Raw genomic sequence first — 19,571 nt, forward strand, 5'->3', positions numbered from 1 at the left:
TTGTTTTCCGCAAAGTGAATTGTCAGATCCTGACAAAGCTCTACTGATCAGATGATATAAGTCGCCGTTCTAGCACCGTGCTGCGCCCTTCAACGTGTCCTATCTCTGAACGCTAATTCGTACGGAAACATTGCATCACGTTACTGATCCGGAAAGATAAAGGTTCAAAAATTGATCGCCAAGAAAACCGATGCCTGCGAATGGTTGGCGAGCCTATTTGTTGATCAGTTTGTTGACTACAAAGTAGTCCTTCCTGACGAAACCAAAGATAAACGCCGATGCCGTGCGTCAGCTGCGATGTGTTGAACAAAAACATATATATAGAGTATACGTATAAATTCTCACGTGACTTGCAACTCGAACACGCGAGCTCTACTTTTAGCCACTGCCATTTACTAGCCACAAAGAATATCCTATAAGCCAACTAAGTAAACAAAGAAACAACTTGAGCCTGTTTTTATTCGATATCGTTGTTGGCTGCCCCTCAGGCCGGACACGGAAACGCCACCGCGCTGTGAAGAGCGTTACGTATGTGGACGACTTGCTTCTCCGTAGCACCAGCAAGCAACTACATGTTGGGGGGGGGGGGGTCGCACTCGAGGTCAACACAGAAAAAACGGAAATGAGAAGATTCGGAAGCAAGCTGGTCAAAAATGACGTACTACGATTGACGATACTGAAATTCGTTAACAGATTTACTCATCTTGCTAAAGCACTGTATCTATTAGCTAAAACTTTCGTCTACTCCATCAAAAGCGGTCTCAAAAATCGTATATCGCGGTAATGTCAATAAAAAGTTTTTACTTGCTTTTTACAACACAGCTCTTATGCTGTTTAATGTAAAATAAAGTAAATTCCAGCAATCGCTTCTTATTGGGATCTTGGGTTGTTAGGTGAGTGTTGAGTCGGTGAACTTTGAAGTTCGAAGCAAGGTAAGCTTCCAACACGTACCAATCAGAAAATGAGCTTGCCTGTATTAAGTGACGCAGAATCTATTTTCACTATGAATGTACATTTCAATCTATGGTGTGCTAGGTCCTACAATTAATGTACAATAGCTGTTTCTTTGAGAAGACTTGCACAGACGTTCTAGCCTGTTACATTTTGATTTCCTTTTTACTATTTATTATCACTGTTTATTAGTGTTCTCTATGATTGTTGTGATAGGCAAATGACTGGTATATTTTTAGGGCTATTTTTTTTTTCATTATTATTGTTAGTTGTTTGTAGCTGACAAAGGATACTAGTAAGGAAATTTGTATTAGCACTGGTGTAGATGATACCAGCGGCCTTATCATGCAACCAAGGCTTCGATATTAGATCCGAATGTTTGAATGAATTGTAATATACACAAAAGCAGGCTCGATGCAAAATATGACAAACTAAACTTTATAATAATGTAGAGTCGACCTAGAGACTTGAACTCGCTGAGCCTTAGCGGACACAAATTCTAGCTTGGGGTTACCTCGAAAGCCCGGTTTTCCACCTAGGAGTCTCCTAGGATATGGTTTCAAGGGCACTGCTACAAAACTTTTTAAAGTAGGTTGGTGTTCACCGTTATCATGTTACCTACACCCTTCAAATCAATATATTTCAGAAGCATGCGTGGTGTAGCTTGCAGGAAGCTTCACTTTACCTGCTGAACAACAGTTAGATAAGTTAAGTGAGACCTCGCGTAGAACTTACAAATGAATAATTCTAGATTACTAGTCAGAATTAGCATACACCTCCTCCTGTTAACTTTCTGGCTCCAAAGACATGTGCTAGATGCACTTACGAATCATAGCAGGTAAAATGTCGCTTATTTATGATCGTAGGTAGCTTGATTTTTGCTTCGATTGGTGATAACCCAGTTCCAGTAACCGCTCTCAATGGTCTTTATATAGCAGCAAAGGTTTTTTTTATTGAAACACGGCTTTGGTGTGCAATATAAACGAGAATTCATAAGACGCTTCTAGTCTTAAAGATTTGGCTAGTACTACTAGTTTGGCAGAAAGTCTGCATGCAAACGCAGCCCTTGATGGTTTATAAAGTAGATACAGTATGAATCACAGTTAACACTGGGCGATTCGCTCTTATGAGGGCCAAGAACCATCACTACATGGGAAATAAACACTATGAAGCATATCCGGCCCCCAAATTAAAGTCCTTTCGAAAAATCCGTTATAACTTGCAGCGATAGGCTTCCTTACCGACGCTTACATTCGTCATTTTCTTGGGTGAAGTAAAAAAAAGGTTTATAGAAGAAGAGCCATTTTCAGGTACGAGATGCAACGAATATTAACGATTTACGACAGGTAGTCGACAGAAGCGGACAATTTAGGTTGCAATTTTAACCTCTATCGGGTATAAAAGCTGCATTTCGTTAGAGAATTAGGCGTACCGATAACTCAGTCGACGAAAGCCAGGCCATATATGGAAGCAGTTGCTTAAAATTTTCGCGAAGGGATTAGGCCTTTTCTTTCCTGCATGAGGCTAGATACGTGGCTATCGGATGGCAGCATTCTATGATCGTTTACTCGTTTCTATTCTATTTCGGCATCAGCTAGTATGCTCGTCTCAAGGGTTGACGACCGTTTTGATGGTGTACACCCGTATTATTTTCAGCCCATTCCTGGATGATCATTGCATATCGTAGAAAGTAATACATGTGGTTTTAAATAAACAAGATAGATAGATATTATATAATACATATTATTTTATTTAAATGCACCTCCAGGCTATCCGCGCAAACTACTCCCATCCGATGGAACAGCCTTGACCATGGCTTAGCCATGATTACGTTTGTTGCAAACAAATCTATGCCTTCATTATGAGTTTATCGTAACGCCACCCTTTCTACAGAAAGACACGAATGGAGGCGGTAAAATTCTGTCACCCATTTATTCGGCCCTTGTCCTACATGAGGACGAACACATTATAGGTACGTTATATTGACACAGAAAACGAACCGTTACTTTTTTCAATATATAGAACATATATATTTATTTAGTTGTTGATCGTCTTCTGTGCCAGGCCTTGAAATTGCGCTGACTAATGCACCGTTGCGTGCCATGGGCAGTGCTAATCGCGTTGATCTGGACCTTGAAGCTGATATTAGGAATAGAAACTTTTTTTAAGAGATAAAATAAATTTTATTTAACAGTTGTACTCTTAGCTCAAGTTTTGTAACTTCACCAAACTACAATTTCCAGCGATTCTTCTTACGGATGACATCCATACAAGTTTTAAATTTGACCAAGGTCGGTAAATATTTCGGTTGTAAGACGTTATTTCGCCACTGAGATAGACATAGTGATCATACGCACGCTGGAACCTTTTATTGGCCTATAAAGTATAACATGAATAAGGGTATAATAAATAATAACAATTTATAACGAATTTTTATTCGATCTAAATATTGTATATGGATATTCGTAACCTGCTCGATAACATTTCGCTGCTTTCTAAAGTAAAGAAACCATGCAATCATCCTGTCTTCGATATCTATACGTGCAGTAATATTGAGCTAAGTTACTTTTCTTCTATCCTGAACTAGGGAGTGATGCCATGGGTTTGTCGTTGGAAACAGGGATCTCTTTTAGCTGCAGAGGGACGTCATCCTGGCTTAACCTTCTTTAGTCTTAAGGGAGAAGCAGGTAGCATGCGTTGTCCTGTCTAATGAAGCAGACCACCGCTCGTTAAAAAATGCGATCCTTATCTACCCTCCGGATCTATCCGGCGGGTATTACTTCTAAGGTTATTGACACATTGCAGCCAGTCCAGGCTGTCACGACCTACCGTGAGGACGTACAAATCTTCTCAAGGTGACGTAGACAGTCATTACTAAATCCGAATCTCTTCTTACCTGGAAATTCAGCTCATAAGACGATGCAAACTATTCGCTTTTATGCAGATCTGCTTGTAGGGGTAAGCGAGGCAAATGGGTCTGTAACAATAAGTATCTACGTAAGTGATCGACTGTCCAATACCGCATATATTTTCATATCTCAAGGGCCAATAACCATGCTCAAACTGCACGGGACAAGGAACAATACATTACTACTTAAGGCTTCTTTTAGAGCTCGCCATTTGCTCAGTAGCAGAGTTAAGTCAAGAGGGCACTGTATCCAATTAGGTATTATTATTAGATAAATTACTTGCCATTTAATACTGCAAAAGCTACACAACTAATTGTTTTGAGGTAGCTTAGAACATGTCCTCTCGTAAATGCCAGATCACTCCCGGCAGGACAACATCTCCGCATCGGGAAATCTCGTTCCCTAACGTTGCTGTATGGTAAGGAAGGGTCGTCATAAAGCTTGTGTAAACTAGAATAAATGGGCTTCTAGGCATCGATGGCTCATGCCATTGTAGCGTTTTATAATAAATTTAATAAGTCGAGCAACCACGACCGTCGTACTAGAAGCTATAATTTCCTGGAAAAAAGAGAAACAACGAAAATATGAGTGCCTTATCGACATTTATTAGATACGAAGTTAGTTCGCACACAATTGAGCTGCAAATCTATTGAATTATGCCTTCTAAGAAAGCACCATTGGAGTTAGTGAGACAGACACTTACTAATAACCGTTTCAGTATTCTTTTGGCATAAAACATTTGCGTTCCGTGTAAGTTAATTATTTTAGAAATGGCTAAATCAAATCCTGGGTTCCACAACGACTCATATACATAGCCTTTTATGTTATTCAGTATATTTTTGCTTCTTTATTGTCTAATATCATCTTCGCAGCCTACACGGCTCAGATGATGAGCGTCGTACGGGACCACTCGTTTGCTGCTGAATAGAGAATTCAGATCAGTTCAATATGACTCACCGTCCGATCATAAATTTCTCAAAGTGAAGTTTTGGCATGTGGCATAATAGCATGGCGGATGCCAAAAACAGGTTCCATCGTTTTCCTTATCCCCTAAGCCAGAGTATTTCATTTAGCCCTATAGAGAAAGAAGAAAGTTCGCCAAAATGTAAATAGAGAATAAAGATCAGGGGCAGAGGGACATAAATCATAGGGGATTGCAGTATCTTCGGTGTCAGTTCAAGATGGCCGACTACCCTGAATCCGAGACAAGAATTTTTGCCCATAAAATTCATGCGAACTGCATTGTCAAGAGACCTCATAACGTAGTCGTTGGATAGAAAATGATTAGTTGAAATGAAGCTTTGATATACATAACGCATACATAAAGCAAATCAGTATTATGGTACCTTTCATCACTGGCACTCCATTCATTCGCTGCTTCATCTCTGATATTATGCAAAAGCAAATGTATGGGTAGAAAATATAGAACAGAATGAAATGATCAATATACCTCGGCAATAGAGCCGATAGCATTAATATCTCCCTTATATCAATGCGTTGTGCCTCACGGGCACTCTCAATGAAATTTGAACATTCTATCACTACATCAGTGATTCTTCCGGTGAAGGTATTGGTTAACTTAAGTTATGGTGTTACTGTACACTCATCTTACAGAATTGGTCTACAAGGGAAAAAAGAAAATGTTCTAGGATATATATATATATGCATCACTTTTCTAAATTTTCATTACATATCTTTATTTTAGTTGAGAAGGTTACCCATTACGGTCGAAAAATTGTACTATAGGAAATGCAAAGAACTTACTTGAAGGATATTAATTCTACAATTAGAAACAAAATAAAATATTTCAGCGGTCTACCAGTTTTTTTTTACAACCATTCGAAAGTGATATAGCCAATTTAGACAGTTTATATATACGGTTGGTATGGTCAAAAAATGACAACCACAATAGAAGCTTGTATTGAGAGCAGTCGGAAATGTTGACGAAGAACACGCATATATTTGAAAAAAAAAAAAGAAGAAAGAAAAATTTACGGCTTTGCACCGACAACGGCATTAGCGGTATAGCTAGTACACTTAAGAAATAGATAAAAAATAATCTAAGGCACGCATTTGATAAATTCAATAACAAACGATTTAATAAAACTACAATGCGACCTCTTGCAACGATGAACAGCACGAGCGATCGTTTTCCATATAGAGTTGGACTTGTGCTTCTTTTAATTGAACGCAATGTAGTTATTTAAAAAATTAGTTGAATGAGTTTAGCCTCTATCATATTCGCCCAGCTCAAGGACGGCTTCAATAAAATGCGCGATGGTAGCCAGCAATTCATAGCTAAAGGTCAGCGCATGCCACCACTGTGTATAACTTCTCATTCGCTGAAAATGTCACATATTATAATGTCAACGATACCGCACAAGCATGTAAGCCTGCAAGTCGCTGCCCTCACCGACACATCGGCCTTGCAAAAGGACCACTGAATCGATGGATCTGCTGACTGAGCAGTGTGCGAAGGTTTTGCCGGTCAGGCTGACGCAGCTTCTATCAAAATCCGCTTGGGAAACGCCTCTGCCCGAGATAAATATGAGACACAACGATCTGGGCAAAAATTATGAAAACTGTATGCCTCCAAGACGTGGCCACGTCCAAGGTAAAACAGAGTGGTATGCTAGAAGGCACGACAAAAATGCCACCCTGTTTCTCTGAACCTAACTAGACTAGTTAACATGCCCAAAAAAACGTATAATCTATTTTGTTACTCGTTTCCACGTTTACTGAATACATCACATTAGTAGTGGAAAAGGCTTTCTTATCCATTTAATATAAAATTTCAAATTTCAAAGGAGAGACGCTATGTATGTAGAATTTTTTAAAAGCCTAAAGGGCCTTTTGCACCATGTGGCAGCATTTTATGTCCCTCGAAATATAGTAATACATCTATCTATACAAGATACAGTTGGGGATATTTAGCCATATAGCTGAGTAAGAGCAATATGTTTGAAAATGTTTTCTAATTATTATTGAAACTTTTAAAAAGACTGTTGAAATAGAATTTAAATCTATTACTTACTATGGATGCTCTTTTATTCATATTCTGTTTAAATATAGCATCGGCTATTTTACTATCGGTGATTATTCGATCGACTATTATGTTCTGCGAAAAGCTTTGTTTGGGGCCAGATGGGTGGATGGATAATCCACGATTTCCAAGTCCAACCGAGCCAATTTAAGTGTCGCTAACTAAATAGGACCTAAAAATATAGAATATATAAGGACCGTTACGATAAAACAGGACGTTTTTTTCTATACACCCAACAAGTACTCGTGCGTGATTTCCTTCAGTTAACCTAAAACTAATACATGATATTCCTCTATCAGAGTTTAACCTATATTTAAATGGTCAATTATACAAATCACGCTCACGTCGCGGAAGACGGCCGACAAAAGCTTCTTCGTCGACATACTGATATTCATTAAACTTATAAAACTTTCGTTTCAGTCAGTTTTTTTAAACCCAGTTGACTTTTGCAGCGATGACGAAGGCTGATCCAGCTTTTTTTCGACGTTTACTAATTTGCTTCAAAAGCCTTTTGGATTTTTGTTAGAAATTTTCTACCCCATCGAAAGCGACGATGCGATCTAGCTTCTGGGCAGGGCGGAACGAGGGTGGTTCACATTCTGCGAATTCGGTATTCTTTTTCAAAGTCAAATGCCCAATAAAAGCCGCTTTGTTCTCGCTTATTCCCGCTAACCCACAGTCGTCTATGTCATTGGTTTCTGCGCCTTCCGCGCATTCTCTGCCGTTTCTGAGCGTCTCGAGCCGGGTTCATCTCGGAGAATGGTATAACAAGCTTTTGCAAACTCGCTGAATCCCGTGCAGCCCAGTTTGTTTTTCGTCCCCACTCCGCTAACCTCTTCTAAATGAAGCATCCATGACGTTTAACGTTTAGACTCGACGCTCCTCTTACGACACGCCACAGCAGAGTACAAGTATCTCCTGTTATTATGGACAATATAAAGGGAATTGATTCTCTGGAGTACTAAAACACTGCCATCTGTGGTGCTTTAGCCACTGCCGCAGGTGACCTGTAGGTATTTCGAATTGATATTGCTTTAGACGGCTGCAGCCTGCCACGACGGAACAAAGTGTATTGATTCAAACCTAGGCCACTACATGTCCTAGAGTTCAGTAGGCAAACTAGTTATCATAGCACCGACGCGGAAACTCAAGTGACCTAGTATTTGTTCAAACGACATGTATGGTTTACTACACCATATGACGCGGTAGCGTAACAGGGGGATATACACGAGCACGAGCCAAACACACCGCAACGGTACTGGATCGTCTGACATTTGTACATTCCTTCTTGTTATGTCGTATCTGACTTGACCATATAGTGTTGGCTATGACTGTGTATCGAACTCATAGACTACAAAGAAATGCTTTCAGGACTGTCTCCAAGGCACACCGCCCTATAGCTTAATTCTAGCTTTGCAGGCGGCGTCGATGATACGTATCGATCTCGCTATCATCATCATCATCATTATTTAATCTTTTTTTTTCCATTCAAATTACCTTATGATTACCGTACGGCAGAAACCCTTTAATGCACTAAGAATCAATCCCTTTGACGTGAAGTTTGGCGCCTAATGGTATGAAAAACACCCCACCTGTAACACAATTTGAATCGATAGATCAGCTATCGCAAAATCGCTAACGTCATCCTTTCGAGCTCATACGCTTGTGTAACTTAGAACTGTATGTAGTTCATCTATTTTTCGATACGAGCATTTTCTTATAGCTCCTTTATCATTGTTAGCGAAACATCGTCGAATACTAATGTGATCTAGCTTTTATGCTGTTCTGCTTTCAAAAAGAACTGTAAGATTATTTGATCACCATGTGTGATGTAGCACACTAAAAATCCATAATGACACAATATAAAACACACGAAAAGTTCGTTAGCATGGACTGAAAAAGGCCTCGATCTATAACATCAGCTGGGATTTGGGATAATGAAATTTGCGATAAAAGACAAATCCAATAGGCTCCGCTAAATACAAAATTTCCACCTTTCCTTGATATCTGGCTGGAGCAATGTCTTAGTCGGCTGCCAGAGTCGTTTCTTCAGAGAAACGTGCGTTTTCTGAAAAATGAGATTCAATTTAGATAAATGAGGCTAGGTTTCGTACTCTGATCTAAGTGAGCTAGGGACTGGAAAACATCTTACGTTAGAAGACACGAGATCAAGCAATAAACATTTTCGAAATTCTAAATGGCGGTGTGTAGCAGAAAAGCAGATGTACTATTAGAGCTGGCCGGTCATCTAAATCAAAGTGTCGATGTAGAACAAACAACGTTTATTCTTCTTCGCTGTACGTGAGCTGGGCGTTCTACGGAACGCTTGTGCTTAGCATGGAAAAGCACACTAAAATCGGCATAGCGTTTCAGACAACCAAAGCGTGGTAATCCTGCTAAAACAGAGATTTCGAGGCTGAACGCAGCTAAACATTTTTCGACCACGGTTTGAGTTCGTTCTTTCACCTAGGTTCGCAAAGGAGACAGATTCTAATGAAAAAGGAACATTTTCTACTACTCATATTCGTATATTTAATTCTATTAGAGGACCAATGTTATAGCAGAGTTTAGCATGTATCCGCTATCATCTGAGCTAACTTTTACGTAATTTATTATTAACAAGTGTTTAATTGATTGGATTAAGACCGCATTATGGCAAACATTATCCTGAAATGTTTAGTAGATCTTTATATATTCGCTAAAAGTAGGTTGTCTCTTTATCAAAATCTGTGTGCCATACGTTCTCGATAGAGACCATAAAGTTGATATTACGGCAGCGAATCAACTTACTAGATTTATTCATTACATGATTAGATTCATAAGGGCAGGGGACTGAAGTTTAAATGTTAAGCGAAACTACGTATATGAATATTTTTGCGCAGAGTAGATTAAAGATATACGATCGTACGGAGGATATCAACCTTCACATAATATTAAGAAAAAAAATCTTATCAACATGTCAACGTGGAGGGCAATGGTTGTAAATTGTGTATTTTCGTATCTTATCTTGCGAACGTTGCCCTTGATGGCTTCAGTAAATGAAGTTTAGTGCTCTTAATCGCTAGAACATCGTTGGTGGATTCCTCATACTCGACTGACTTCAAATGAGGTTGAACAATGTTAAACGTAGCGTATGTTCTTTATGCAGCTTCAACTAAACAGTTTACAAAAACGTTTCGCGCTGCGAATCAAAGCCCGCGCCCAAAAAGTTCGCCGCATTGACAAGAATTAGCTTCACAATAGGGCAATAGTTTAGTTTTATCTCAAACGTTAGAACCCGGAACGGTTCCGGCGCCCACGCTTTAGAGGACATGGAGAATTGTTCTGGTGTAACGCACTGCACAAATGAAAAATGTACTACAAAACTTTATGCTTAAAAGCTAAATAATGCAATATCTCCTTGATAACAGAGCTGAAAGCTATATATATATATATATATGTTTCCTTTTAGGTGCTCTAAGTACCCTTCGAAGCATCATGCTCTTCTGCAACTGCGATTAGCGGCTATGTTACGTTGTTGCGTAAAGAATGATCACCACAGTGATCTTCTCTATGGCTTTAAACTTCAGTTCTCTTCTGTTGCTCAAATCGACTGCGAAAATAAATTCATGTAGCGATGTCTCTTAAGAACTCTATGCATTTTTGTCGACTTCCAGTGTATGACCTCCTACTCACATAAGCTATTAATGTGTATATCTAGCAACCCAAGTCCATACGTAATTACATTACTCCCAACCTTGAAACATTAGAAATCTATCCCCGTGACAACTTAGTGGGTAACGTATTGGCCTACTACTAGTATTTAGGACATGTTGTGGTATAGGTTTGAATCCGAGCACAGACACGTTTCATGTCGTGCTGGATATTGGACGTAATGCATGGCCCATAGCGCCTTAAAAATCTATTTATATGCATATTCAGAAACTTTAGATTGAAGCGCGAAAATGCTGCGTTTACCGAAATAAGCATTTTGATAAGTTCTTGCCTAAGTATAAGCATTAGTCGGCGCATGAGCGTACGATAACAAAAATTCAGAGACGACCTACATATTTTAGCATCTCAGCATTGCAATTCAGCTTAGTCCAATTTTTGCACCTGCAAATCACACCTAAGGCCGCAATTTTCTCTCTCCTCTAACGTACGTCCTTTTCATGACACGACATAACGTATTCTTTATGACTAGTCTATGGCCAGTTTACGTGTTCTGAGCTTCGTGCTTCGTTGAAAAGTGAACGACGACAGGAATGTTATCCCTAGCATGGCTTTAATTGCGCACCTACATCAACTGCGTCGACGCTAAACTCCAGTGATTTGGGTCGGCCTTGGCAAAAGCGAGCTGGTTGGGTCGGGGAGTCCGCAGAAGGAGAGGTAAATCCTCGATCAACACCTGCTTGCTGTATGCAGATGACGTTACCCTCGATCTCTGTCTCGTTTAACCGGGCGGTCTCTGTCTCGCTTTCTCATCTAATTCACTTTGTCCCTTATCTAGCTGCAAGAGTACACGCGGCTGGGCCGTTATTATATCGTTGCGCCCTAAGTTAGTACTTCGGTATGTTACCATAGCCTCTATAACACCTCTGCAGCAATGTTTTGCTGAGTATGACATACTGACATAAGTATTTTCATTTACTTCACGTACGTATCAGAACCGCCGGACAACAATATCTTATAAAAATTTTCCGTAAATGCGGACAGGGGCTGGTATGGCGCATAGCGAACTTTAGCCGACGTCTGCCACGATGGTGTTGCAGGAAGACGTTGGCGTCGTTTTCGCCTGACTCCCGTCCTTTGTGGCGTGCCTAATCTATTTCACACGTAGTGTAATATGTACTAGAGTGCTCTATGACGTTTGTAATCGTTTCTAAATACGACCGTACGAACAGATAGGCACGTGTCCTGGAAGAAATACAAGCGACGCATTTGGCGGTAGAGAGGAACTCTAGCCGCTCAAATAGTACCTGACTAACTCTAAAAAGAAACAGTCTGACGATAAGGATTAACAGGCGCTTGGCAATAACACCTAATAAGACGGATAATTACTGATCCGAGTCCGTATGAAAAAAACCGCTAAAATTTTGTCCGATTAGGCACGCACTATCGATTTCAAAAGTAAGAGAAAATGATATATTTAGGTTAGAAAAGAGTGTGAGAAAATTTAAATCCGAACATAGCTACCGACTGTAGTAGCGGATCATCGATGTGAGCAGAAAGAAAATAATAGCTTTTTTATCAGTTTTCCTCTGTTTACTGAAGTATTTCTTTGAACCACTTGTCTGCATATCTTGCTACCCAACTTCGCTATAAACAGCAACAAACTTAAGCCAAAACAAAGTAACTTTTTCACGCCACAATTTCTTGGAAGTATCGAAATAGCTATTTTTTTGCCAAGGATGTAATTACTACCGTGTCTACTTATCTTCGCTTTGATGGATCACTCGACGGAAGTAGAGTTGACTTCTGAAAGCTGTAGAGGCATTGATGACGCTTAATATTACGTTGAAAAATACCAAAATGCGAACATGTCTGGCCAGATGTTGTCATTCCAATACCTGAAGCTTCGAAAAATGCCAACGCGTACTATCCGGAGTCTTTAATGTTTTCGATGTCCGTCCTAGGCACGCAGCGCCAGTGAATCGTAACCGCTCCCATAGGCCAGTTCCTTCCTCGATTCTCTAATTGTTTATTACGTAGAGCAGAGTTGTTGCTTCTATATACAAGCAGCTAACGGAAGCTAGCAAATACAGTGGCTATTTTCCACCCGCGCGATTCAATTGGCCGATTAATTAACGGCTGCGTAGTTTAGCTGATTAATAAGTCATGTTGTCACCCATTTATTTGTCTGTCCGTTGTTTCGTTGCTGCGAAGTAATATACCGACGAATTACGGAAATGCCGGTAACGCTCACGCGTCACCTCAGAGAGCAGCGCGTTAGTAAGCAGTAGAAATCTCGTCCATTTGACAATCGCCATAGTTAAACCGGTGTAAGCGACAGTATCTGCTCACAGGGAGCACCCATTCGCGTAGCGGGTATTTTCAGCAGTCGGATCAATAACTTAGCACATCTAAGAGCATGAACAAAGGCTCGTATTCTTGTATTTTTCATAGAGTCGGTTGTGGTCGTTGTCCTTACTTGAGACGGAGCGACAAGTTCTTAGTTAGCAGAAGCAATGGCAATTATATGGCTAGAATGGACTATTTTTACCCCAAGTCAGTCGAAATGACAGCGTTTACCTAACGTGCAAATTTTCGCGTAATTGCAGCCTGCAGAAATTCATAGAGTCCGTTTTCTTCCAAATGCAAAATTCGATCGAGATGATCGATCGAACGAATTCGTACGAATATGGGTCTCGCGTTGGACACTTCCAGTGTCTTATTCGAGCTCAGGTTTTAGCTCGCATATCTGTTTTTTTTTTCTGGGAAAAGGGTCCTTTCTGATCTTATAAAAATCCGTGACACTCCTCAACGTATTAACTTGGCCGCTCTTTCATTGATTCTCATTTTAGACTTTTGAGAAGTATATGAGACCTTCGCAACTCCAGCTGACGCTGAGAATTCGAAGTTTCTGTTTGAAGCATAGATGTATAACCTCCAAAAGTGAGGAATAATGTAAACACAACAAGGCCAATGAGAACGTTTTTCGGAACAGAATTCTATTTTGCTTGCCCCTATACAGTGTGTATTTAATGGGTGACCAGAGACGAGGAATGTCCTGGGAGAAGTCATAGGTGGACCTAGGGCTTGACTGCCTTCTTGGAGGAGAATAGTATATACGAGTTAATTTCTAAATTTGTTTAAATTAAAAACAGACATTTTCAGTTTTTGAGTTACGCTTACTTCGAACAAGGCAGATTACTAAAAACACTATTCTTCTTGAAATAACACCCTATCGAATATAACAGTAAGTGCTCCCGTTCGCTGCCTGTATATTGGAGAAAACGGTCCGAAATGTACCAAAACATTCCAGATATGTTAAAACCTGATCCCCGATCAAACTTCGGGCTACCCTTCCGACCGATAGTAGTCCTTTAAGATTCACCACAAAGATTTATCTTTCCACCAGTCCACACTAGAACGCGCCAGTTTCTATGGAAGATTTGTTAGCTTAGGCCGGTGTAGGATCTGTATTTGATTCCAATTTGGATCTCTAGAAAAAAAAAAGTATACTCTCCCCCCATTACTAAACCATTACCTATTGATATCAGCAGTGAAGCAAATCGAAGAGATCACAATGACGTAAATGACACGCTGTAGATGCTAGCACCGAATGAGGCAAAAAGGTAGTTTGTCTAGCGTTTTAAATACAGATACGTTTCAACGGCGGTAGTCGACGTTGCATCTGATGGGATTCAAAAAAGCTTCCTCAAGCAAGGACAATGCACGTATATCTGTTTACAGGAAAACATAAGGTCTGACCGCAAGGATGACATAACTAGACAGAACCGTTCACATTTTAGGTGAAATGACAGCCACTTGGTACTAAAAAATATTCAGCTGAATGTGGAAAAAAAACCCACGTACAACTTATTTTTGGGACCAGCTGCTTGTTGCACATTAAGGGTAAGGCTGTTTAAAGAATAAAAACTTGAATTAAAGAAACTTGGCATTTAGACTAATCGGACCTGGATAGGGCGCGTGATTTCGATAGTGTTTTCGTTAGTTAATGCCACACAGTGATACTTCCTACATGTACTTCACCATATAAATGGTGGTATCTGAAGCTCGCGACAGAAGCAAAAAGTTCGACACAACCATAGTTGAAATGTTCGTATTACTTAATTTACATAACTCGCTAATAGGTTCACAGGTTTTGTTTTGTCAAATGAGCAGGGCAAGTAGTGATTACAGGGTAAGGTAAATTGGTTCGAAAGGAAACACCGCACTTCAATCCAGTTGATACATTGATTTAATTGTCGTTATCCATTTGTGGCGAAATAAAGTGGGCAAGACAAACTAAGATTGTAGGTAAACTCTAGGCCTAAATGTAACAGCTGGCGTAGACGCGCTTGGCTTTTGTTGGCAGCCAGCCGTCCTAAGCAGTGCTTAATGGCTGCATCGCATGGAAATATTCCTGTGATTTAATTCTGCCTAAACTGCAATAGCCGTTCTGCCAACTAATGGTCGAAAAAACAATGCCTGCCTAGCTTAAGCAGAAACGAAACGTAAACTCTTATACGAACAACAATCTTCACGAAACTCGTTTTCCAATCTTTTTAAGCCAATACCATCGTAATGGAAATTACCACCTATGACAAAGAAGGTAGCAATACTCACATCGTCGAAAGCGTGCAAAACAAATGTGGAAAAGTCAAATTAAAGTTGGCGGCTGAACTTAACAGCGACCTCATGCCTCTGCTCTCTCGAGCGAGGGTTAAGTTGAAAATAACCTGGCACAGCCAAAACGCGCAAATATCAGACCGTTTTTTCTCAGCCCATCAACGGATCGTCCTCTAGTTTCCTATCAGGCGATCGGAACTCCGTTTTCCCCTAAGTTGCTGCGTCATTGTTTTACAGCGAACCGCTTTGATACGGGTAGATTAAGCGCCGTGGCTCGGGTTGAACCCGGCACCCTGTTTGTTGTTCCCGTGACAGTCATTTTCTAGTCCGTTTCTCATTAACTTTACTACGTCTACAACTTACGTCTAGTTACTGGAACGAGCTAACAAAGCTTATTTTTCATATTGATGTGGTTCGGTTAAATGGTTTGCTCAGACACAATGAGCCATAGAAGCCAGTGCACGATCTAGCTATTTAACATCCGATTCGCCTGGTCTTCATAGAGCCTTTCAAGTCTTGACAATAACTCACGCATGCTCTATATGTTCACTGATGCATACATACTATCTGTATGCTTTGCATGTATGCCATTATATAAATTAATCACCCTAGCCGAAGTACCGCAATACCCTTGTGATTGGAATCTCACAAAATCGTACACTTTAGTCCCTTGCAAGCCTTATATAAAAACTGCATTATTAAATTTTGCCGTTTAAAAATATATACATTGTGAGAGCGCACAACTTTAAACCAGTATGATATTTTTGTGCTACCTTGCTTCCTGCTTTGGGAATATAAAAACCACTATCATGCACAGCTATTCTGCTATCACTACCACCGAGAGGCGTGCGTGAAATATTTTATATATGAAACATTGACATAAAAACAATTAAAGCATTTAATTATAAACGATTGTTGGTTAGTAGACAGTGAACTAAGAACTTGCCTTTCCGACACCTAAAACTCGATTGTAACAATGATCCATGTTAATTTGCCAGGAATTTCTAACAATTATAGCACTTCTCATAAAAGTATTGCTAAATAAGCACAATATACAATATTACACCGAGGTATGAAATATACCAAAAGACCAAATGGGCGTATTAAACAAAAGTGCATGATTTAGGGTTGCTCTGCCATTCTTTCAAACATCCCTTTTCCACCTACCCCTTACCGTAGCAGATGCATAAAGCTTGTTTTTAAACTTTTTTGTGATGCTTAAATATCCATTTATTATTCACACAAAGCTTTGAGTTGTCCAGCATGAGAAACTCAAGGTTTTATCCGTGCTAAGGCATTTAACTTATAAAAATTTCCACATTATTCTTAGACGACAGCGTATTTGGCTTGTCTCTCTGTAGAATCTGTCGTATTCTTATGAAACAATTAAACCACAGTATGCTCACAACACACAAGACAACTGCCTGGCTATTTTGGGCCAAAAAATGCTAAAAAATTGCCCAAAATTAGAGTGCTTGCACATACTAGTATTGCTATGATGTGCTAGTACCATGTTCGAAGTAATGTGCATTTTAGGCATCACATAAATCGGCCACATTCTGATTGCGGAGCTACCACAACGACAATATGGCGTTGTTCTTGCTATTCTTTTTTCACGCCTTTGGTCGGTTCGCTACTCAGTCGGCAGCTAATGCACAGATCTGAAACGTTTACGTAAAACCTGGCGTAACTTACTTCATAATTTGAATCTCATATATTGCTGCTCATGCACCTTAGACTGTCACTTCTTGTGCCCTACGACGAAATCTGTATTTTTCCTGAATGCGCAAATCACTGGTAACCCATAGGCATACATACGGCCTTGACAAACCAGGACTATTTGAAAGCGACAATGTCGCGATGCCCGTGTATTATAGTAACTAACTTGCTAGTTTTGGTGAAATATGGACATTCTCTCCCTTAGCGAAATCCTCTAACTCTGCGTCGTTTCAAACGAATTGAGGGGATTTTTTCCCAACTAGTTGTAACTAGTCGTCATCGTGCTATCTTTTCGACCATAGATCCAAGTATCGTGTTTATTTGTTTTGCCAACTTTTTTCTGTCATCTTTTACTACCGAGTCTAATGTGTAAAATAAGCCCTACCTAGTAGATTCTAGGTAATCACGTCTTCAACGTCCACTTACAATAACCTCACATCAGCTATGACCATCAACGTAATGTTTACTCGAACTTTTTTGCGCTGGTAATTATTGGTTATACGGTAAACTTGGCCTAGCTCTAACTGGTCGCTATGGTTGAGATCTTTTACGTTCTTATTTCGCTAACGCTGCTGATTCAAGGTACATCTTTGACCGAAATGGAAGTTGATTGTCGTGCTGAAGATGGCAAAAACGTTTTTTTTTTTTTGTCAAGCAGCTTCTTGTGGCTTTTTTTTGCCAAGACAAAGTTTCTCACTTGCCGTTACACTCGACAGCGACGCTCAGTAGATTGTTGGCACTTTTTGCCAATTGTGTCTGAAGCACCTATAGGTTATACAGATGGCCGACATCAAGCACATAAGGCACTTCGGTGTGAACAATTATGGTATGCTTTATCCTATCTATATATATATATAGAATTTGTACATTGAGTAAATCATTTTATATTAATGAGATTCTATATGTTTGTATAAAAAATAGCTGAAACGCTTTGATTAAAAAGTCGCAAATATGTAAGACTATTATTAATTTACTAAAATATATAACAATATGGATGTTTATAAATATATTATAATTTACGATGTCATGACTCCGTCAACTACATAGTGGTAAAGATATGAGTACGGCGGGTTATATGTCACATGTTCCTTGATATATCGTAGTACCCCACTCATTGAAGGACATGGTAGTTCGTTTGCCGCCATCCAGTTAATGAGCTATTAAATAAGAAATATTGAATTTAATTGGTGGTTTTTATGGCGGAGTCTAAGTTAAGTAAGTGATAAGTTACAAGTAGTATACACTGAGATAATTCATATACTTTCTCACTGATCCGTAGGGAATCAACAGGTGTTTTGACGAAGCAAAAGCTTTGCTGTAATAAATATAATAAATTTAAATCAGTATTCTTAATTACTTTTCACAGTTTTTATCTCCTGTATCTACTGCACTGAGTTCAAGCTAAAAAAATATATATTGTAATATTTTTTTTTCCAGTATACAAGCTATTCAAGAAGTCTCCTAAAGCGTATTGAAAACATATCTGGCTTACCCAAAAAACAAATGGCTAAGCAGTACAAACAATATCTTTATTAGAAAAATACTTTTCCACATAGTACAAGTATGTTTTACACATTGTGTAGATATTTAGCACTTTTTAACGGTAAAAAGAAACCGTTCCCTTGATATTCATGAAAAAAACAGTAAAAATGTGCCTTATCGTGCCACTAGGGACAGGAACTGTTTTTGCGTTTGATTGGGCGTTTTCACTATTCTTATGCCATTTTCGTTAAAAAAAAAAAACTACTGTCCAACGATTTAAGTTGTTAGTAACTGTGCTGTAGCCAAAACAAAAGGTCTACGACGCCTCCAGTGTTGGTGTACCACATGAGCGGTAACTGAAGTTATTATTTGTTGCAGTTAACTGCGTTTTCCACAGGAGTTTGCTCTTGCTTACATCTTTGTGTTTCGAGGAAACATTCCTTCATTTTCGTTAGAAATATGTATGTCGCTACTGGGCATTTTCGAGTTTGTTTTCGGGTACAAATGACCGATACGGAGGGGAGGGACGCCGCAAAGAAGTACTCGGCATCCCGAGAACGACTTTGAACTGGAGTTTGCCGAGAAACCGAACCCCTCCTGTGCTCCTAAAAGAAACGAGAATGAATAAAACACAGTAGTACTCATTAACGAATGGTATGTGCAACGGTTAAAAATAACTGTTACAAGCTGAGAAGGCTTTTGTACAAATTGATGAAACAGAACCGCTGTAGAATCGTTGAAATTCTTATACCCCTGCCTGATGTCCGATCCGTAGCGTAAAGAGCACTGCATATTTACTGATTTGATTTAGATATTTATAATATACCTATATTTTAATCGGTGAAAAAGGAAATTTCGTTTCGAATATTCCACCTCTGTTTTACATGCTGTAAAAGTGTTCACCTTAGGCACGTCCAAGCTTGATGTAAAATTGGAAACGTTCCATAGCACATTCGCTCTATGTAAAAACTCTAATAACATGGTCCAGTTGCGCGAGTTACCAGCCTTAAGACTTCTTCACGCATATTTAACTCTAAGAAATAAATCATAGCGAAAATTATGAAGGGGAAGAGACGGATTTTGGTCCAGCGATGCCTAAACTTGACAGTGATCCAAATGATAGAAAATAAGAAGCTATTATCTCGGAATTGTTTCACAGTCTGCAGGACCTGAAATTGCATCTAAACGTTTAT

At 39.5% G+C, this 19,571-nt stretch overlaps 1 long non-coding RNA gene across 1 annotated transcript; it reads right to left on the reverse strand.

Moving 5' to 3' along the window:
• Positions 1-4,149: 4,149 nt before the first annotated feature.
• Positions 4,150-17,095, reverse strand: LOC147753422 (uncharacterized). The gene is made up of 6 exons (XR_015311303.1): positions 16,873-17,095; positions 11,184-11,392; positions 8,898-8,971; positions 8,401-8,495; positions 4,818-4,935; positions 4,150-4,418 (listed from the first exon to the last, which is right to left on the reverse strand). It is a non-coding gene; the product is annotated as an uncharacterized LOC147753422 (long non-coding RNA).
• Between the last annotated feature and the right edge of the window lie 2,476 nt (positions 17,096-19,571).

The sequence above is a fragment of the Varroa jacobsoni genome, unplaced genomic scaffold (assembly GCF_002532875.2).
Source record: "Varroa jacobsoni isolate VJ856 unplaced genomic scaffold, vjacob_1.0 scaffold_503, whole genome shotgun sequence".
In the NCBI taxonomy this organism is placed as follows: Eukaryota; Metazoa; Arthropoda; class Arachnida; order Mesostigmata; family Varroidae; genus Varroa; species Varroa jacobsoni.